The sequence below is a fragment of the Microtus pennsylvanicus genome, chromosome 10 (assembly GCF_037038515.1).
Source record: "Microtus pennsylvanicus isolate mMicPen1 chromosome 10, mMicPen1.hap1, whole genome shotgun sequence".
In the NCBI taxonomy this organism is placed as follows: domain Eukaryota; kingdom Metazoa; phylum Chordata; class Mammalia; order Rodentia; family Cricetidae; genus Microtus; species Microtus pennsylvanicus.
In genome coordinates, this window is record NC_134588.1 from 63,711,429 (window position 1) to 63,730,098 (window position 18,670).

The following is an 18,670-nucleotide window of genomic DNA, read 5'->3' on the forward strand; positions in this document are numbered from 1 at the left end:
TAGAAAGATCAAATCAAACTCTAAAGGGTATGTTAAATAAACAGAAGGGGATGATAAATAACCCCCCAGAAATAGATTTCATAATACTTTGTAAACTTTGAATTTTCTAAATACTAATAAGAAAGGAACAACAGCTGTAGTGAGACACTGGATAGTAGAGAAAACTACAGAATAATCAACTGATATACTTTAAAGATGTATTGACCTCAGAATGGAAACCAGGACATATGTTACATTGGGGAAGAAGTTTTGCTTTTGTTTTTACAGGAAACGAAAAGCTATGGATACCATCAAAACTGATAAAGAATTGATTTGAACAAAAGAACCTCTTAATTAGAGGATATGATAGTTCATTAAGCACTATGACTATTTAATCTAAACTAACCAATAAAATTAGCAAAAGCTTTTAATTTGATCAGATATAACTTGCCAAAAAAGAATCTCCCCAAAATTAAGGTTGGAGAAGGGTCTTTTTTTAAATGTCTTTTCAGGAGAATAAAGATATCAAGCTAAGGAATCTTAAGACCACTGGACAAATGAGACATCTGAAGAAAAAGGACAAATCATTCAGAAAAAAATTCTCTCAAGAAAAAGAGTAAATTGGGCTATTTGTATATCACATTTCCAACAGGATACAACTTCATAAACCTTTGCAAATGTTTGTTTCTGCTGTTCTTACAGACACATAATTCAAATGTTTTTTTGTCGTTTCAGTCCCAGTCCAATTAAAAATTAAAGCTTGCGTTGGAGTTGGAATGTGGCTTTCTTCTTCTCTAAACCCAAGCATGCTTATCAAAGTGAAATCCAAAGTCTGTTTCATGTCAGAAGAGCCACCTATTATGGGACAGAAGAAAAGCAAGTATTTAAGGACTGTTTTATTGGCACTAATCTTTTGGCTTTTCTTAAGATATTTTTATATTTATAAGATATTATATACATATATTTTAAAGTTTTTGTGAAGATATTAATGGTCATATAAAGTACTAAATAATTCTAGAAAATTTTTTTATTTACCTCTCTGTACATGATTTCAGGTTTGAGTCTCTATCAGTTTTCTGCAGTGAACTACAAGCATGCCTAACAGCGACCTTTAAAGTCTCTATAGAGAGGATGGTGTCCACAACAATGATTACTCCAGTAATATGACAATATCACTAAGCTGGAAAAAAAAAACAACTAAAAGTTGACTTTGAACTAAAAACTGCTCAGAACAATTTTGAGGTGACTAGCTGAGACGATTCTTCATTAGTCAATGGTAATAAAACATATTCACAGCATACAGAGGGGAATCCCACATCACTAATTTATTCCTGGATATTTATGAATATTCCAAAGAGTATAATGTCAACATTCTGAATGGCTTTTTGGATGAACACATGTGTAGAATTCCCTTGTATCACAGAGCATACATGAGCTCAAATTTAGTAGTTACTACCAAAACATTTTCCAAAGGCAGTGTATCATCAGTGTATGTTGCCAACAGTGTAAGCTGTTTCTGCCCATACGCATGTGGATACTTAGTTTTTCTGTTTTTAATTTTAGTTATTCTACTAAATTTGTTCTGTTTTCATTTACAGTTTGCATTAGGACTTGATTCAATTTCCTTTCCACAAATGGTAAAATTGAAGCATTGTTTTGTATTTTTCATCAGCCATATGGACACTCCTTTTTAGGGGCATGCGCCTATCCAAATACTTGCTTGTTTTCAGCTTACACTGATCTCATCCCCCTTTGGTCTATAGAAAAGTATTTTCTGCTTCTGTTTTGTTGCCTGAGCAATTGTTTTTAAGTTTCAATATTTCTAAGTCCAGTACCCATTAAGTGACCCACAACAATGATGTTATTTCATTCATCACCCGTTCTCCAGTAGCATATTTCTTGGCCTCTGATCTTTGAGGGACAACTGTCTCTTTGACACAAGCTGATAAACAAATCAGACAGGCTCTTGTCATTTTTGCACTGCTAGCAGCCAGGAGCCCACACATACATGATTAAAACTGTGGCAGGTTATAGTAGTGCCATGGAAGAGTCAAACAAGGTGGGGATCAAATACAGGGACTTCTCAGCTCCACGTAGGTCTTAAACCCAAGAAAGTGGCCATGTAGAAAGGGCAGGGAGGAAGCTCAGGGAGGATGGGATGCACCTGCTATGCCTGGAGTGGGAAATGCTACATGTCTGCAACTGGAGCTGGGAAACATCTTCCATCAAAGGCCAAACAAGAAATAGCATTTGGTCTCCTCAACTCACATGGTTTGAACTCAGCTATGCTGTTCCACTCCAAAGTAGCCATGGACAATATGTGTATAAATGAGTCTGGCTGTGTTCCAGTAAAACTTTATTTATTAAAAACAGGTGGTGGGCCAAATCTAGCTCATGGGCTGTATGTAGTTTGGCAAACTCAGGTCTTGATCATAGAGAAAACTCCAGTGTCTTTGTGCTATGCATCAGTGGGCTCATTTCTAGGTGTCTTGCTTCTATCCCCCCTCCCATACTCCAGTCCTTGTGCAATCTATAACAGGTCTTTGAAGGTTATGAAGACGAGGCCTCTCTTTTCTGATAACACCCTTCCAGTATCTGGTTGCTAACCACAGACTAGAAAATAAAGCAGACGGGGGCCTGGACTAGGTGGTACAGGACTTCAATACCATGTGGTAAAACATGAGATTCAGAGTGAAATCCTGACCCTCCCATCTCTTCTCTGTACTTGAGATATGGTGGTTACAAGGTATGTCAGAGGAATGAGAGGTGATGGAAGGTGATTTCTAGTCCCTATTTTGAGGAACTTAAATAAACCTTCCCTTGTTCACATGCCCTTGCCTATTAACTGTGACATATTAAAATCATCATGACCTCCAATTACCATTTTTTGTTGGACCTAGCCTTGTGTCTATGGTCTACTAGCTAACATGTAGAATTTGATAAGTGAATGAATGAATTGTTCCATGTCACTACATCATTTCATTCATAATAAATAGTAAATACATGACTCATATTTTTAAGAAGAAGAAAGAAGAAGGAGGAGAAGGAGAAGAGGAGGAGGAGGATAGGGAGAGGAGGAAGAGAAGGAGAAGGAGGAAGAGGAGAAGGAGAAGGAGAAGGAGAAGGAGAAGGAGAAGGAGAAGAAGAAGAAGAAGAAGAAGAAGAAGAAGAAGAAGAAGAAGAAGAAGAAGAAGAAGAAGAAGACAATGACTACAATGATGAAGATGACGATGATAGGTTCTTCAATTTTAGGCCAGAGTGTGCAGGAGTGTGTAAGTCATAGTCAGAAGCTAGAAAATCAAGAGAAGGCTCCAACCTGGTTGGACCTTTCTCAAATATTAGTTATGCCCAACTGATGAATAGAAATGAAGTCTGGATCTTAGAAGAGATACCTGAGTTTAATCTAGACATCAAAAATAAAGACAAAAGGTCTGGGGATATGAATCAATCCATAAAGTACTTGCTGCATAAGAATAAGGACCTGAGTTCTGGTCCCTAGCACCCATGTAAAAAGACAGGTGTGACAGCATACATCTGCAACCCCAGCATTGGGAAGGGGAGGCAGGTGGGTCCCTACAGCCCTTTGTCTAGCAGCCTGTCTGAATAGAGAGACCTCCCTCTCAAAAAAAATGACAGGGAGTGAGTGAGGGAAACACAGTGTTGACCTCTGGTCACCATACGCATACATGTACACACACACACACATACACACACGAGTAATAAGGCAAAGTGTTAATGCTGCAATGGACTATATTCTGAGATATGGAGATGGCCGATGGTCCAGGAGGGGGAAAGGTATTGAAAGGGAAGATCAGAAGGATTTTCTGAACTCCCCATAAATCTTAATGGGGGAAATCTTAATGAATATATGATGCCTCAATAATATCTTCTAATAGAAGGCCAAGGTAGGAAGCACGTGCAATTGTAAGGCAGTAGAGGAAGGTCAACAATCCGATTTCTAAGGAGACTCAATTTACATAAATAGCCATCTCTTCTCTCTGTGCAGTACCCAGAGAATTGCATCAGAAGATCATCTTACAAATTGCATTTGCAGTCATGTAGGCCTGGGGCTCCCCTGTTGACTCACCTGCTCACCAGCTGTTTGATCTTGGGGAACAATCTCACCTGTTCTAGACTTTGCTTTCAGAGTTCTTATAGTGAGATGATAGTAGAGCCCTTTATGACACGCGGCTGTAGGGACTAAATGGGGTGACATGCAAAAGTCATTGGCATCTTCAGGGTGCAGCTGGCCATTATACCATCATCCTTTTCTGGGCAACTCTTCGTCTGCAAGCCCTGGATTTCGGTGGAGCAAGCAGTGTAAGGGTGTGGGCGGTACCGAGACGATCCTGGTCCTGCCCCTTCTAAATGGGGAACCAGTGCGCTTCACCACCTTTCCTCTTCGTTGCTGTACTTGCCGTTAGAGAAAATAATAGTACTTGCTTCCCAGAAATTAGAGAATCAATAATCCAGGGCTCTTAAAATAATAGCATATAAGTCCTCAGGTATTTTGTTTTGGAGTAATTCTATCATCCTTTTTACTCCTTTTAGGTACGTGGCTATTTTAAGGCAGGATAATCAATGTGTATTTTGTAGTCCCTATTTAAGGTCATTCTGGGAATATACCAAAAGACTCATCAAAACTCTTGTAACTTCAGCACATAACTTTAGGCATCTACAAATCAGTAGATTCTTCTAGTTCAAGATAGCAGGGTTGAAAAGAAACTTTGATGGACATTTGCTCTGAAGAAGTTCCTGAATCAGCCTCAGCTGTGAGAGAGAATCTGTTTCTTTTCTAGTTCCTTTCTAGGCCTTGACCCATCCTTGCCCATTGCAGAGAGCATCTCAAAACTCTGGTAAGATCTGAACACCGCCCGTTGGATAGTCTGTTTATAGAGCTGATTGCTCACAGAGAGCACTTGGGCATCACAGAGAAACCCAGAGACAACAAGCACTATTAACACCTCTACATGTTTTTACACAGCACATACATTTTTTTAAATCTACGATCTATGTATAAGAGAAAACACATTTCTCTTTCTGAGTCCCAAGCTACATGCATTTCCAGCTACGTCGCGCTACCTTTGTCTTCCTTATGGCTGTATAAAATTCAGCTGTGTATGTACCACATTTTTCTTTACTCCTATATGTGTTGATGGGCTGCTAGGCTGGATCCATATCGAGGTTGATGTAGATAGTGCAGCAATAAACATGGAGGTGCAACTGCCTCTGTGGTTCTTAACTTTGATTCCTCTGGAGCCCATTCTCTCGAGACCATTATTAGACAAGAACATCCTGGAAAGAGGAGCTTCGTAACAGAATTTGACAGAGGAGGAAGCTGAACCGCTTCCTGCAGGGATAAAAGGCAAGAGGAAGCCCATGTATTGCTTGTGTGAACTGCAGAGCAATGTATGGTAATGAGACAGGGGGCTGTCTCAACTTTGAAGCCCCCACCACAGCCACTGCTGCTCTTTTGCTGTGAGGCTCTCCTGGGCCTCAACTTTCTCATGTGTGAAATGGAAATCATGATAGAGTTACCCATGGCATCACCAGCTAGGCAGAAATGACAGGGGGATAGAAGGGTCTGGTGTGTGTGTGCTTGCTGGCGTCATTGTGGCCATCCTTACACATTATCATAAGAGCCCACATCTCCTACAAAGGTGTAAGCCTGGAAGAAGCAAGCGGTGAGATTAAGCCTTGGGGAGCCAAATAGCTTACCACAGGGGCTCAGGCAGCAGGTGGAGGCTCTCTAGATGGCACTTGATTATCAGATGACCTTGAAGAAGTTATTTCCTACCTCAAGGCCACGTTTGCCTCTTCTGAAAGCCGGGAATGATAATTGTACCTCATTGCGCCGTTGGGAGGATTGAATGACAAAGTACAGAAAGCACTTAGCATGGTACCTGCATCTATCAAGTGACCAGAATGTAATAAGCATCATTAAAATGGAGACACAAAATTTGATTCTGAGCTGTAACTGAAGTTGTTCCTAGAGAGGCAGAGGCTTGGCATGGAGTGGGAACTTGGCTCTGTGGTGCCAAGAACAAGCAGGCCTGGGAAAGGCTGGCCGCACACTGCAGTGGTTTCTCACACTAACGGTCCTGCCGGGAGTCTCGGCTTCCCTCTCCAACCTGCTAGAAAACTAGTAACTGAAAGTCAACATTGTTGCTATGACTTGTTACCAAGTGATTGCGTATTGCTGTTTGGCCCAGGAGAGTGAGATGAGGGAAGAGCTTTGGGACACGCAGGGCTTTGGGGGTCACATTCAGGAAGCAGTGATTATTCTTTAGGGTGTTTTGGTCTCCATCTTTGGGCGAACTTACACCCACACTCACTCATGAGTCAGAAAAATACTTTGTTCTCATAGTTGGAAAATAAAGCAAGATTCATAAGGGAATTAATAAACAAGCCGAAGAATTCTCGTCTGCCTTTTAATTACAGAGGAGTGATTGCCATGCTAATCATAATCAGCATCAAGGTCAAAAGTTGCCACCACTCCGGAATGAACATTTAGAAAATAGATTAGCTAGAGTCCCCATGCTATTTCTGAACTCCCAGCGCACACAGCTTCAAAATAGAACCCTGTGTCTTTTAAGAGGAGCTATATAATGCTGATACATTGATTAACTAAATGTCGCTCCACAGACCTGTCAATGCCCATCAAGGAGACCCATAAGAAGGCCTATGAATCATGGCTGCCTACACTGCCAAGGCAAATGCTGGTTATTTGTTGCTTCCTCTCTGCCAGGTACCACCATCAGATGTGTTAAAAGTCCATAGAAGTTAGGTTGATACAAATAAAGAAATAAGCATAAATGTACTTGTTGAATATGGATTCATTTCAATTTATTCCTGGGTATTGGCATCCACATCCTATGCCTCTGCCTGTGGCTTTATAAAATTTTATTCCTGTCTCACACCACACGCAAAAATAGATTCCAGTGATAAAAGTGAAGTTAAAGGATATTATCCATGTAAGAGAACATTATTCAGCCTTAAAAAGGAATGAAATGCTGCCACATGCTACAACACAGATGAATACTGTAATTTTTATGTTAAGTGAAATACTGAGATACAAAAGGCCACACATATTGCATAATGTCCTTGAAATGAAATATCCAGAATATATAAAGTCAGAGAGAAGGGAGATACACGGATCAGTAGATCCACAGGTAAGCACTGAGGGCCGAAGAAATAGGGTACAACTGCTTTAGGAGAAGGGGGTCTCTTTGGGGATGAGAAGGTAATTGGGACTACATAAATAAGAGTATTTCACAAGATGATCAATGTCCCAAATACTACCAGATCAAACACTTAAAATTAGCTGACTTTATCGTAAAACATCCATCTTAATTCAGAAAAAGCTTAAGGAAGAAGAAAACACAAGTTAACATTATACGGTTTTGAATAGGGCTGCCTTCTTTTTTTAACCTGTGTATATTTTGGGTTTATGCATGGCACACACACATATCCACACATGTGCCACCGCACACGCGTGAAGGGTTGAGAACAACTGTGGAAGTCGGTTCTTTCTTTCCACTGTGTGGATTCTCAGGATCCAAGTCAGGTTGTCAGGTTTGTTGGTAGGCACCTTTATCTATCTGCTAAGCCATCTTACTGGCCCCACTTTAAAAATGTGTGTGTGTGTGTGTGTGTGTGTGTGTGTGTGTGTGTGTGTGTGTGTTGCCATGGCAGAGAACAACTTGCAGGGATCAAATTGAGATTGTCAGGCTTGGTGATAAGCACCTCTACCTGCTGAGCTGTCTTGCCCACAGTAGCTATTGCTGACAGTTCCCCCCTACCACATACACATAGTAGCTATTGCTAACTGACAAGATTCCCCCCCCCCACACACAGTAGTTTTTGCTGACTGACAAGATCTCCTCACACAGTAGCTATTGCTGACTAACAAGGTCCACACCCCTCACACACAAAGAAAGTAGGAGTGTAGTAGTACGAGTGGTGGGGCTGCGTCCCCAGCACCCCGGCCGCCTGCTAGCTTATGCCTCGAAATAATTACACGGACACTGTATTCTTTTAAACACTGCTTGGCCCATTAGCTCTAGCCCTTACAGGCTAATTCTCATATCCCGATCAACCCATCTCTAATAATCTGTGTAGCATCAGTCTTACCAGGAAAGATTCTAGCCTATGTCTATCCTGGGTCTGAGCTTCATGCGTCTGCCTCAGAGAGCAGAGCTATCACGTCTGCCCAGGAGAGGGGAGCATGGCGTCTCTGAGCTCACTTCCTCTTCCTCCCAGCATTCTCTTCTGTTTACTCCACCCACCTATGTTCTAACCTATCAGGGCAAGCAGTTTCTTTATTTAATTAACCAATGACCTTCCTCCATCATAGGAGGGTACTGGTGGGGAAGGAGGAGGGGAGTCAGTGGGAGGGAGAGGATTAAAAGGGTAAGGAGGTGAATGATCACAGAATCTTGTATGGATGTGTAAAATTTTCAAAAAGGGGGAAATTCAGTTAATAGGAAACAAGACAAAGAGAGAGAAACCATTTCTTGTCCATCAAGTTGGGAAAAAAAACCCACAGAACCTTTAAGAACATTGTTTTAAATGAGGTGAGGAAAAGGCAGTATTCTATCCAGTTGGAAGAAATGTGATAGGCAAAAACCATGCTGAAAAATAATCTTACAGGCTTTATTAAAATGCTAAATGTTTATGCCTTCGAACAACTTGCTCTTAAAAATCTATTTCAAAAAAAATCAAAGCATAAAAATGTAAGTATGCTTTAGAAGACTTTTTATTGTAACTTTATTGATAGCAATAAAATTATGAGGAATAACATGAAGACACACGGGACGCAGGGAGACAGATTGTTATAGTGAAGAATTAGAATATTAAGCCGCTGTGATGGAGAGAGGGCTCAGCAGATAATAGTGCTTGCTGCCAAGCCTGACAACCCTGGCTTGATCCCTGGGGCGCACGCGGTGGAGGGAGAGACCTACCTACTTCACGTTGCCCTCTGACCTCTATGCATGCACTGAGAACATGGTCATGCAACATACATCCAGGTGCATCGATAAATATTCATTTTTAAATTTAATGTTTAAGAATATTAAGCAACTAAAAAGCATGCCTCTGCATTTCCCTGTGTTTCTTGCACTTTTCCTTTGACTCTTTTTTTTCTATTTGTCTGCTTATTTTGTCATATTTTGGTTTGCTTGTCTTAATTTAATTTTTTTTAGATGTCTGCTAGTTTCCTAGTGAAAGAAAGAAGGAAAGACTTAGAATGGATTTAGGTGGGTGGGAAGGTTAGAAGGATCTGGGAAGATTTGGGGAAGGGCAAGTTGTGATCAGAATATATTGTATGGAAAAAATTATATTTTCAATCAAAAAGAAAAATAAATAATATCAGAAACATGTCAATCTATATGTGGAGACTTCCTTCCAATATTAATTTTAAAATGAAAAAAGAGAGAGGTTGAAAATGTGCATTTAATGATAAATGTTAAAGTTAGGTAGAGGGAGGAAAAGGGGAGATGGCTAATTATTTTTATACACTCCAGAAGCCTTTAAATCCATTTGGTATGTATTATGTTTGTGTTTTAAGAAAAAAAGATTGTTCCAAGTAATAGGGACATAAATATAAACAGCTGCATTTAAGTTGCCATATGGCATAAGCTTATAGTACCAGAACTCCAGAGGCCTGAGGCCGGAGAATCGTGAGTTTGGCGTCAGCCTGGGCCACATAGTGAGACCTTGCCTCAAAACAGCAAAAAACACTCTACAATCAATATATTCTACAATTATTTAAGTTCTCAGACTTTATTGAGAAGCCAGTATCTGGGGCTAGCAAGGAGCTTATTGGTAGAGTCTAGCACGCAGAGTCCTGGATTCAAGGCTTGTTTCTCAGGACTGAAAAGCACAAACGAAAACAGGCTGGGCTGTATCTGGGACTACGTAAAGTTGCTCTCAAAGCACACAAAAGTGGGAGACACTGACTTTCATCTGGTATCTCTTTCTAAGTCATTAAAATCCAAGGCCCGAATAAAGAGCTGAGATTCTGAGGGACTTAAAGGCAGCTACCTATATTATGCCCCTATTGTTCAGAGCAATCTGTTTCTCTTAAATCACAAACAAGGTCTTAGGGGTCCACAGCACTGTACTTGCTGCTCCATGTCCGTCATCAGTCTTGGCCTGGGATCTACTTGGTGCATTTCCTTGTAAGTTGCCTCTTTATGTTAAACCAGACACATCTTCCGGCCCATGGACCCAGCGGATCCAGCAGACAACAGCCCAGCCCTTGTATTCAGAAGGATGGAGCTCTGGGCCCTGGTTCTACCATCAAGCACTATTTGGTCTTGTGCAAGCCTCCTCCATTCCCAGCACAGAGTGGAGAATCCCAACTTTGTCCCTAGGATGGTGACAAGGATAATGTAAACTATATCCCCAGAATGGCTCTCGGCAGCGTGGCACAGTGCAAGCGTTCGGTGACTAGCGGCTGCTATAAATGGTGGCTTCTGGAGCAGAAGATGACGTCTATCCTTCCTAACGCATACACAGGACCAGCTCTTATTTTAAATCATCCAGTCATCTATTCATTCATCCATTTTCCTATTCACTATAAATGCCCAAAGACCCTAGCCTGTCTGTAACTCTCCATTCAGTGAGACCCCTAATCCTGCCCCATCAGACTTCCCTCTGACTCTGCTTTGCGCCTTCTCCTTACTTTCCTTCTGACTCATTAACCTTTTAGCCTTTTTTAAAAAACTGTTTAATGAAGCCTTTGATATTTGCTCTTGGTAGAATATTCTTCATTTACTCCATTCAGTTTTTGCTCATATGTCACCCATAGATGTGACACCATCATAGTCCACATAAGCTGGTCCCATGTGCTCGTCTGCCTCACAGTGATGGCGCTTCTGGTTCCCTCTATTAACACGCCAGCCTCACTATTACAAAGATGTGTTTCTCTCCTTTGCATTCCCCATGTTTTTAGGGTGTATACTGGGACCTCAGGAAACAATCTTTGCATGAACATGTTGATGTGTGTGTGTATGTGTGTGTGTTCCATGAAGGGACCGGGTGTGCTAATTTGGAAGCAAACAGCTCAGAGCTTCCTTTTTGCTTTCGTTGGAACCATCCTGTCCTGACACAACATGGTTTTAACAAGCCTGCTAGCAGACTGCCACAATAAATGTTGTTTATGTACATGGCATCTTTATGTTGAGGCTAATAAAACAGCCCTCTGGCACCCAAATCCTCAAGTTGAGTGACTGGTTAACTGTTCAACCATAAATAATTTGAGTTGGCAAGAAATGCTCTCACTTCAGCTTGTGGTGGTTTATGTCACTTCTCTGGACTCCATCGGACACACTGGGATATTATAGACTAAAAGGTAATAAAAAATAGACTATGGCCAAGCGGCACAGGTCAGAGGAAAAGGTATCAAGGTGCCAGAACAGTAGGAGGATGAGAATGCCACTCAGCTCACCAACAGCTGGCACTGTGTGAACTTGGGATGGTGATACTGCCTTACGGCCACAAGTGGGCACTGAGGATGCTTGAAGGAGAAGGACTGTGTGTCTGTCCTTATGAACGAGAGGGCGACTGTCTATTCCGCCCCCATTACCCTCCTCACAGCACACCAAAGGCCTGGCAGTGAACATTTGATGTGCTTAGCATTTTGGGGACTCTAGAGTGGGAGCAAAATGGACTTGCATTTAAATCTAGGTATGATCTATGACCTATGGGTGACCTTGAGCAAATTAGTTGGCCTTTCTGAACCTCAGTTTCTATAATTTCAAAATGGAATGATGCTGATACGGCAATATCAGGTAAAGGATGCTGATGCCAAGACTCACGAGCCCAGAAGGACCTGCTTCAAGGAGAGAAACACTCTGCCCATCCCAGACATGCTATAGCCTGGGCTCGTAGCCATACACATGAAAATGCAATAGAAAACATTTAAAAGAATTTAATATATGAGATGAATAGAATGTTGATATTTTATTTTTACTCATTTTAGGACACCAACTACTCAAGACCCCCTCTCCTGCTTATTAGATATGCCTTCACTATCTAAACTAGTCCCTCTGACAAAGAAATCTACAACCAGTATCCGAGTCTTTGAAATACCAGGATAAAGCAAATGGCGGCCAGAAAGAGGCTGGAACTTCCCGCCCACTGCCTTCAAGTGGAAAATTATTATTTATGACAAGGGGGCACACTTGAAAAGTCCCTCATTTGTACTTAGATTTTTTTCCTTCATTTTCTCTGACTTCATATTTTCATACTGGAGACCTCTACAGGTGTTATGAAATTCTAGCTGCTACGTGTGACTGACTATGCCAAGCTTGTTTTCATGCCAGCACTGTGAATGTTGTACTTTATGGATCTTTAATGGATCTTCTGTAATATTCTGACCACCTCTAAATGTCTCTTAATTTAAGACCTAACTTCCTGGAAGCCTGGGGTCTGCAATGGAAAGAACCCACTTGTGTTCATTCCTTACTCAGAAAATAGAGAGAATTAGAAGGGTTATTTTACTGTGGGACACTATGGATCCAACTAGGTCATGTCTCTGATACCATGAGCAAGCTATCTCCTAGGTTGCAAGCTGCTGGAACAGCCCGAGGGCAGGTTGCAGCACAGTTATTTTGAAGGATCAGAGATCTACTCCAGTTTCAGTGCTGAGGGGAGACAAACACGGAGACTGAGAGGTGAGACGTCTTATGGGGAAGGAGATGGTCAGGGCCTGCTGAGGAGCTGAACTGAGGAAGGGAGATGCTGTGAAAATGCTGCCCACAAGAAGATCCAAGAAATGACAAATTGCAAAAGGATTCTGTTTGTAGGACTAAGAGTTTAGAACAAACAGTTTACAAGTGGGAAGACCTTCAGAATTCAGCTCTGTGTCTGCTGCCATGCGTAAGTCTTTCTTTGCTCTTGCTCTGAAGGAACCCTTCCTTTAATGCAAGCCTGGGTTCCACAAAGACATCTTAGCCGGGAACTCTGTTGGTGGCTGTACCTTCTAAGGCTATTAAGAGCGGTGCTTTCTGTAGAAGAAATGACAGCCAGGTACATAGGCTCTGGATAGTAGAACATACAAAGGAATGGCCTGGAAATAAATTCGGTAGCTCCAGGGTTTGGGCAGAGGAGAGCGACTACCCACTGCCACATACCTAAGCCCCGACGTGAGAATAGCCTTGTCTCCCCGGACTTGTCTATCCCCGTGTGCTTCATCTCCCCGCTACCCTGGTTTCCAGAAAGCTTGCCAATGGGTATGTTGGCAGGACTTCTGACTAAGCGTGAATGCTGGTTCCATTGTTCTTTCACTGTAACATTGAGATGAGGCGGGGAGCTGAGGTTTTGGCATCCTATAAAAGCCTGTAGGGTAAGGATTCTTGGGAATCCAGAATGGCTGGCTCAACACCACTGGCAGAGTCAGTTTTTTACAACATCTTTAGTTAGAGATCGCCGCGCACTTTCTGCGGTGACATCCATTGTAAGACAGTACATACGAAACTAATGTTCCATAGTTTCTGGAAGAGTGATATGAGAACAACTTTGAAACACTAGCAAAACAGAAGTTGGATGTCCATAGTAGGCCGGGTGGTCCATGTTTGTAGTCTCAGCACACTGAGGGGAAGAGGCAAAAAGATCACGAGTTCAAGGCTGGCTTGGGCTAGATGGTAAGACTATCTTAGAGGAACAAGAAAAAAAAACTGAGCTCCAGGGACTCAGAAGGTCCATGTCTTCTCTTCCCTGGGTGGTCTCATTGGCAGTTGTGTGTCACTGTGGGAATACAATTGTTTCTGGTCCTTGCTAACTATACATAGGTGTGTGTGTGTGTATGTGTGTGTGTGTGTGCGCGCGCGCGCGCGCGCGCGCGTGCGGGTGCTTGCACCTGCACAGCTGTTGAATTTGGATACCTCTTCCTGTCAATCTTTGTACTGATGTCATGGGCTAATATAAAAATTCACTGAAATCATGAATATAAACTATTTAATAGCATCTCTGGAGTGCATTATGGGTTGTAGTTACTAGGTGTTGTTACTCTTGTGTTGCTGGTGGGGTTTTCCAGGAAAGAAAAGTAGGTTTTCTAATGCCAAAGCAGGCCTGGTCAGCAGTCGACTCCTCCTCTACATTCGGCGTCCACTCATGACCTGTCCTCCACGCTCCTTGCTGTTTGCAGCTTGGAAAGGTGCCCAACAAAGCACAGGTGTGGGTGACAGTGAGCATGGAGCCCCCTTGCTACAGGCACTGACCTCAAAATGAAAACACCCCTTTCCCCCAGGACCAGCTCTAACCCATGGGTTTTAGCACCTGCCATCCTGTTTCCCAAAACGAAGATGGATTTGCTCTTATCACATGACTTCAGGAATTTCTTTCACAGTTCGGCATTTGTGCGCTTGACATCCGACGTTCCTAAGGCTTGTCAGTTTCTTTCAGTACTTCTGAAAAGCAAACAAAACCTTCAGATGTGCTCAGGGGCTTCTTCCTGGCCTGCAAGGATGCTCTCCCTTCTCACCTGACCTGACAATCCCAAGGCTTTGGCCCCTGTCCATTTCCTGCTAGGTCTCTGACAGCCAGACCTTGTTTCCTGGATACCGTAGCGGGCTATAACAAGGACTTTTGCCCAGCATGACAGATCACAGCAGAGCAGAAGCTAGTGTGAAATGCACAGGCCTCCAGGCAAGTCTGTCCCTTGGGTGGCAGGTACCACGTCCATCAGAGTCACACCGATTCTTTTGCATCATTCTTTATCAGTCAAGTTCAATCCATGCAGAAGAGGTGGCACCCAAACCCGGCTGAATAGAAGACACTAGTAATTCACAGTATTGAAAAGAAGAGCCATTTTGGCCTTAGAAGATGGGGCAGGAGGAAGATTGCACTAGTAGAGGAATCCTTTGGAATGGGGTGTTATGTACCCCAGAGGAATCACAATTAGATTCCCTGGAAAGGCCACAGTATAGGAGAAATTAAATCACGCAGGAACTGCTGTCAAAGCAGCTGTGCAGAAAGGGCAGCGCTGACTGCTGCAAGCCCTGCAGCGCCCCAATCACCTACACCCTGTTCTCTCTTGGATCCCCTGGGACAATTCATCCCACCCTTCCATGTGAGGAAACCTGCGAATGGCTTCCCTTCAGCAGATGCTCCGTGGGGCCCAACCTGCTCATTCTGAACAATCTGTCAAGAGCTGTACTCAGAGCAGAGCTAATCAATTTCTGCATATTCCACAATCACCCCCACAAGCCCAGCTCTTGGGGGACTCTGCTGCTGCTCATTTCTATCGAACCTCTGTCTGTTTGGCTACAGAACAAAGACCTCCTTATAAGGGATGGGATGAGTTCGGGAAATCCCTGCCTTTCTCTCATGGACTTCTGCTTGGGGGTCTGTGCATTTGGAGCCATACCTACTGCCTCACATAGAGGGGGGCACAATGTGTACCTTTGAAAGTTCTTTACAAGCTGTTAGTCATGCTGTGTCTGGAAAAAGACCACCTCACTATCCAAAGAACAGAGTGAACACGGATGTGTCTGATCAAGTGGCAGGCCATCTGGTAAACCAGAGAGGAACGTTTGAGGTAGAACTCAGATTTCGAAAATCTTGAGAGACTCAAGCAAATCCTAGAAAACAGGCATCAAAGGAACCAAAGAAATCAATCTGAAAATAAAAGTTATGGATATCAACCATATTGTCGACACTGTTCTGAGGCCTTAGGATACAGAGGATGAATAAAACATATTCCTGCTCCTTACTGGAAGTCCTAACAGTGCAGGAGAAAAATCAGAGTTTGATCTTTAACTGATGCTCAAACACAGAACTCATCTTGATGTTGGAGTTAAGAAGTTGGACTTAAAGGATCAGCATGTGTAGTGCTTAGCTAACTATAGCTTGGCACTCCTGTTTCCCTGTCTGTGGTCTGCTGGAGTGGGACCTGGACTCCTTCCCCAGAGGGATCCCAGAGGAAATGGGCTGCACTAGGAATTACCAAGATCCCATAAAGCCAGGGCAAAATCATCCCCAAAGTAAGAGCAGAATAAACATTCAAATAATGAAGTGTCCCTTTCCTCTGCTTTGAAACTGAACAAAAACAGTCTACCTTTGAATCAACTGTCGTTCAATCATGTGCACCCAGCTTACATCTCTAAGGTGTGGGTAATAATGTATAGCTATGAGCTGCTGGTCTTCTTGAAGTAAACTAGTTGTGTTGTTGCTGTTCTGTTTTTTTTTTAAAAAAATAAATTTGGACATTTTAGCATTATCTTAAAATAATTGGAAAGCCAAGCTAGACTTCCGTGACCCTGCTCTGTTTCTCAGAGAGAAAAAGCAACAACTTGAATTTGCAGGTTGTTAGGGAAACACTTGGGGTCATTAGATAAGTAGCCAGAGTTAACAATCAACAATTATTGTAATTGCTCAGCTACTTTGAGAGAATAAATCCAGTAGCCTCCATAATACCTTTGATTATGCCATTCTCCGAGAATGGAGGTGATTGATCGTTCTATTATCTTATGTACCAAAACCGTGACAAGCAGTGACATATCTGTGTCTTGGTAGTCCCTGGCCTAATGAAAAGTATAATTAATCTAAAAGGGATTTTTCACAATTGAGTGTCTCATGATTGATTTTGAAAACTTTTAAGAACTGCATGCATTTATCAGTTTAATCAAAGAGATTCCTGCCAGGGAAGGGATCCCTTGAAGGGTAAACTGCCCTGCTTTCTAGCAAGCTGTCTTTTGTAGCTTCTTGTAAATGATGTGAGCTCACTGACAGCAGAGTCCACCCAGAGTGGGAACGGGGTCTTTCTAGCAAGTGTCTAGCAAGAACCTTTACAGGGAGATGCTTGCAGTTGCAACATTTTAAATAGAATGTTTAACTATGTGGGCTCATTTCCTTTCTTCACCTGACACTCCCTTATGACATGGGAATATTATAACAAAAAAAGAAGAAAATTCCAAGAAAGAGAAGCTAAAATGAAAATGAATATAAGCCTTAAAAACAAACAACAACACCAAAAAATCAACACATTGATACCTCCTCTTTTTGTTTAAAGTTAGTTAACATTGCAGTATTTGAATATGGTTTTATCACAGATAATCACCCAGTTTGGTGCCCTGACTGTTCTTCAATCTGTTTTAGCTAAAATCCCCATTTAAAATGGTAAGCCAATGTGAAATTCTATCAGCTTGCCCAAAGTGTGGTCTCATTTAGCTTTAATGAAATTTGGCTTTTAGCAGCATCATGAATGTTCTGATTTGTGGCTGTAGCCACTTTAAGGAGGGTCACAGATAACCAGGGAAGCTAGAGTAAAGCAAATCAAACACGACAGATTTTACATCAGTGTTTAAAGCCCTAAAATAACAGCTTCTAAACTTCAGCGAAAAACAATTCTCTTAAGAGTTTTGCCACGTAATAAATATAACTAGCATTTCTGGGGTATTCACTCTCAATATTTGATTATATTGGTTACTTCTCTCTTTGGTGTGACAAAAGCAACTTTAATGTGAGAATGGCAAATTTGACTTATGGTTCCAGAGGATAAAACTCCATCATTACAAAAAAAGGCATGGCCACAGGAAAAGGGTATGGCTGTTTACCTGGCATCTGTTGTAGTAGGCTGCCCAGACTTCCGAAATAATCACACAGAAACCATATTATTTGCAACACTGGTGGCCAATAGCTTAAGTATATTTCTGGCTCACTCTTATATCCTAAACTAGCGCATCTCCATTAATCTGTGTATTGCCATGTGGTTGTGGCTTACCGGGTAAAGTTCCATCTGGAGCGACTGTCTTCGGCAGGTCTACATGGCATCTCCCTGACTCCACCTTCTTCCTCCCAGCATTCAGTTTAGTTTTCCCCACCTACTTCTGTTCTGCCCTGCTATAGGTCCAAAGCAGTATCTTTATTAATCCATGGTAATCACAGCATACAGAAGGGAATCCCATATCAGGCATCCACAGTCAGGAAGCAGACAGAGATGAATACTGGGGCTCAACTTACTTCTTTCTTCTTAATCAGCCTAGGGTTCAGTCCATGGAATGGAACCACTTATATTTAGGGAAGGTCTAAACACCTCGGTTTGCCTAACCCATATAATCCCTCAACGGCCTCAAAGAAGTTTGTTTCTGTGGTGATTTCAAATCTCATCAAACTGACAATCAAGACTGGCAATCAGAATGATCAACCATTAAGAAAGACAAAAATATGTGCTACCAGCCCACTATGTCCCTCCCACCCCCCTGAAAACACTCCAGAGAATCTCAAGGAAATAGGGTGTGGGGGCACAGTGCTGAGATGCAGTGATGAGCAAGTTCCATGACCTGATGGATGCTTCAAATTAAAAGGAAGGCTGTTTCTCTATGGCACATGAGGAGAAGACGGGATGGAGATGACTGATGCCCCATGGCACATGAGAAGATGGATGAGATTGGGATGGTTGATGCCCTGTGGCACCCAAGAATATGAGGATGACTGATGAACAACATGCCAGACATTGTTACTAGCCAGCATGTCTGTAGCCATTCGGTATTTGGTTGTTTATGAGGAAGTTACCACTGAAACTTGTAGTTCTATGTATGCTGCAAAAAGAGAACAAGAATGGTGTGGGTAAGAAAACAAAAGCTGCCTCCTGGGGTGCTTCAGAGAAGCCATGAAGTACAGCAGCTTATATGACGACTTCCAGAAAGTCAGCAGGATGTTCTTGTAGTGGCTAAGTCCGCATCTC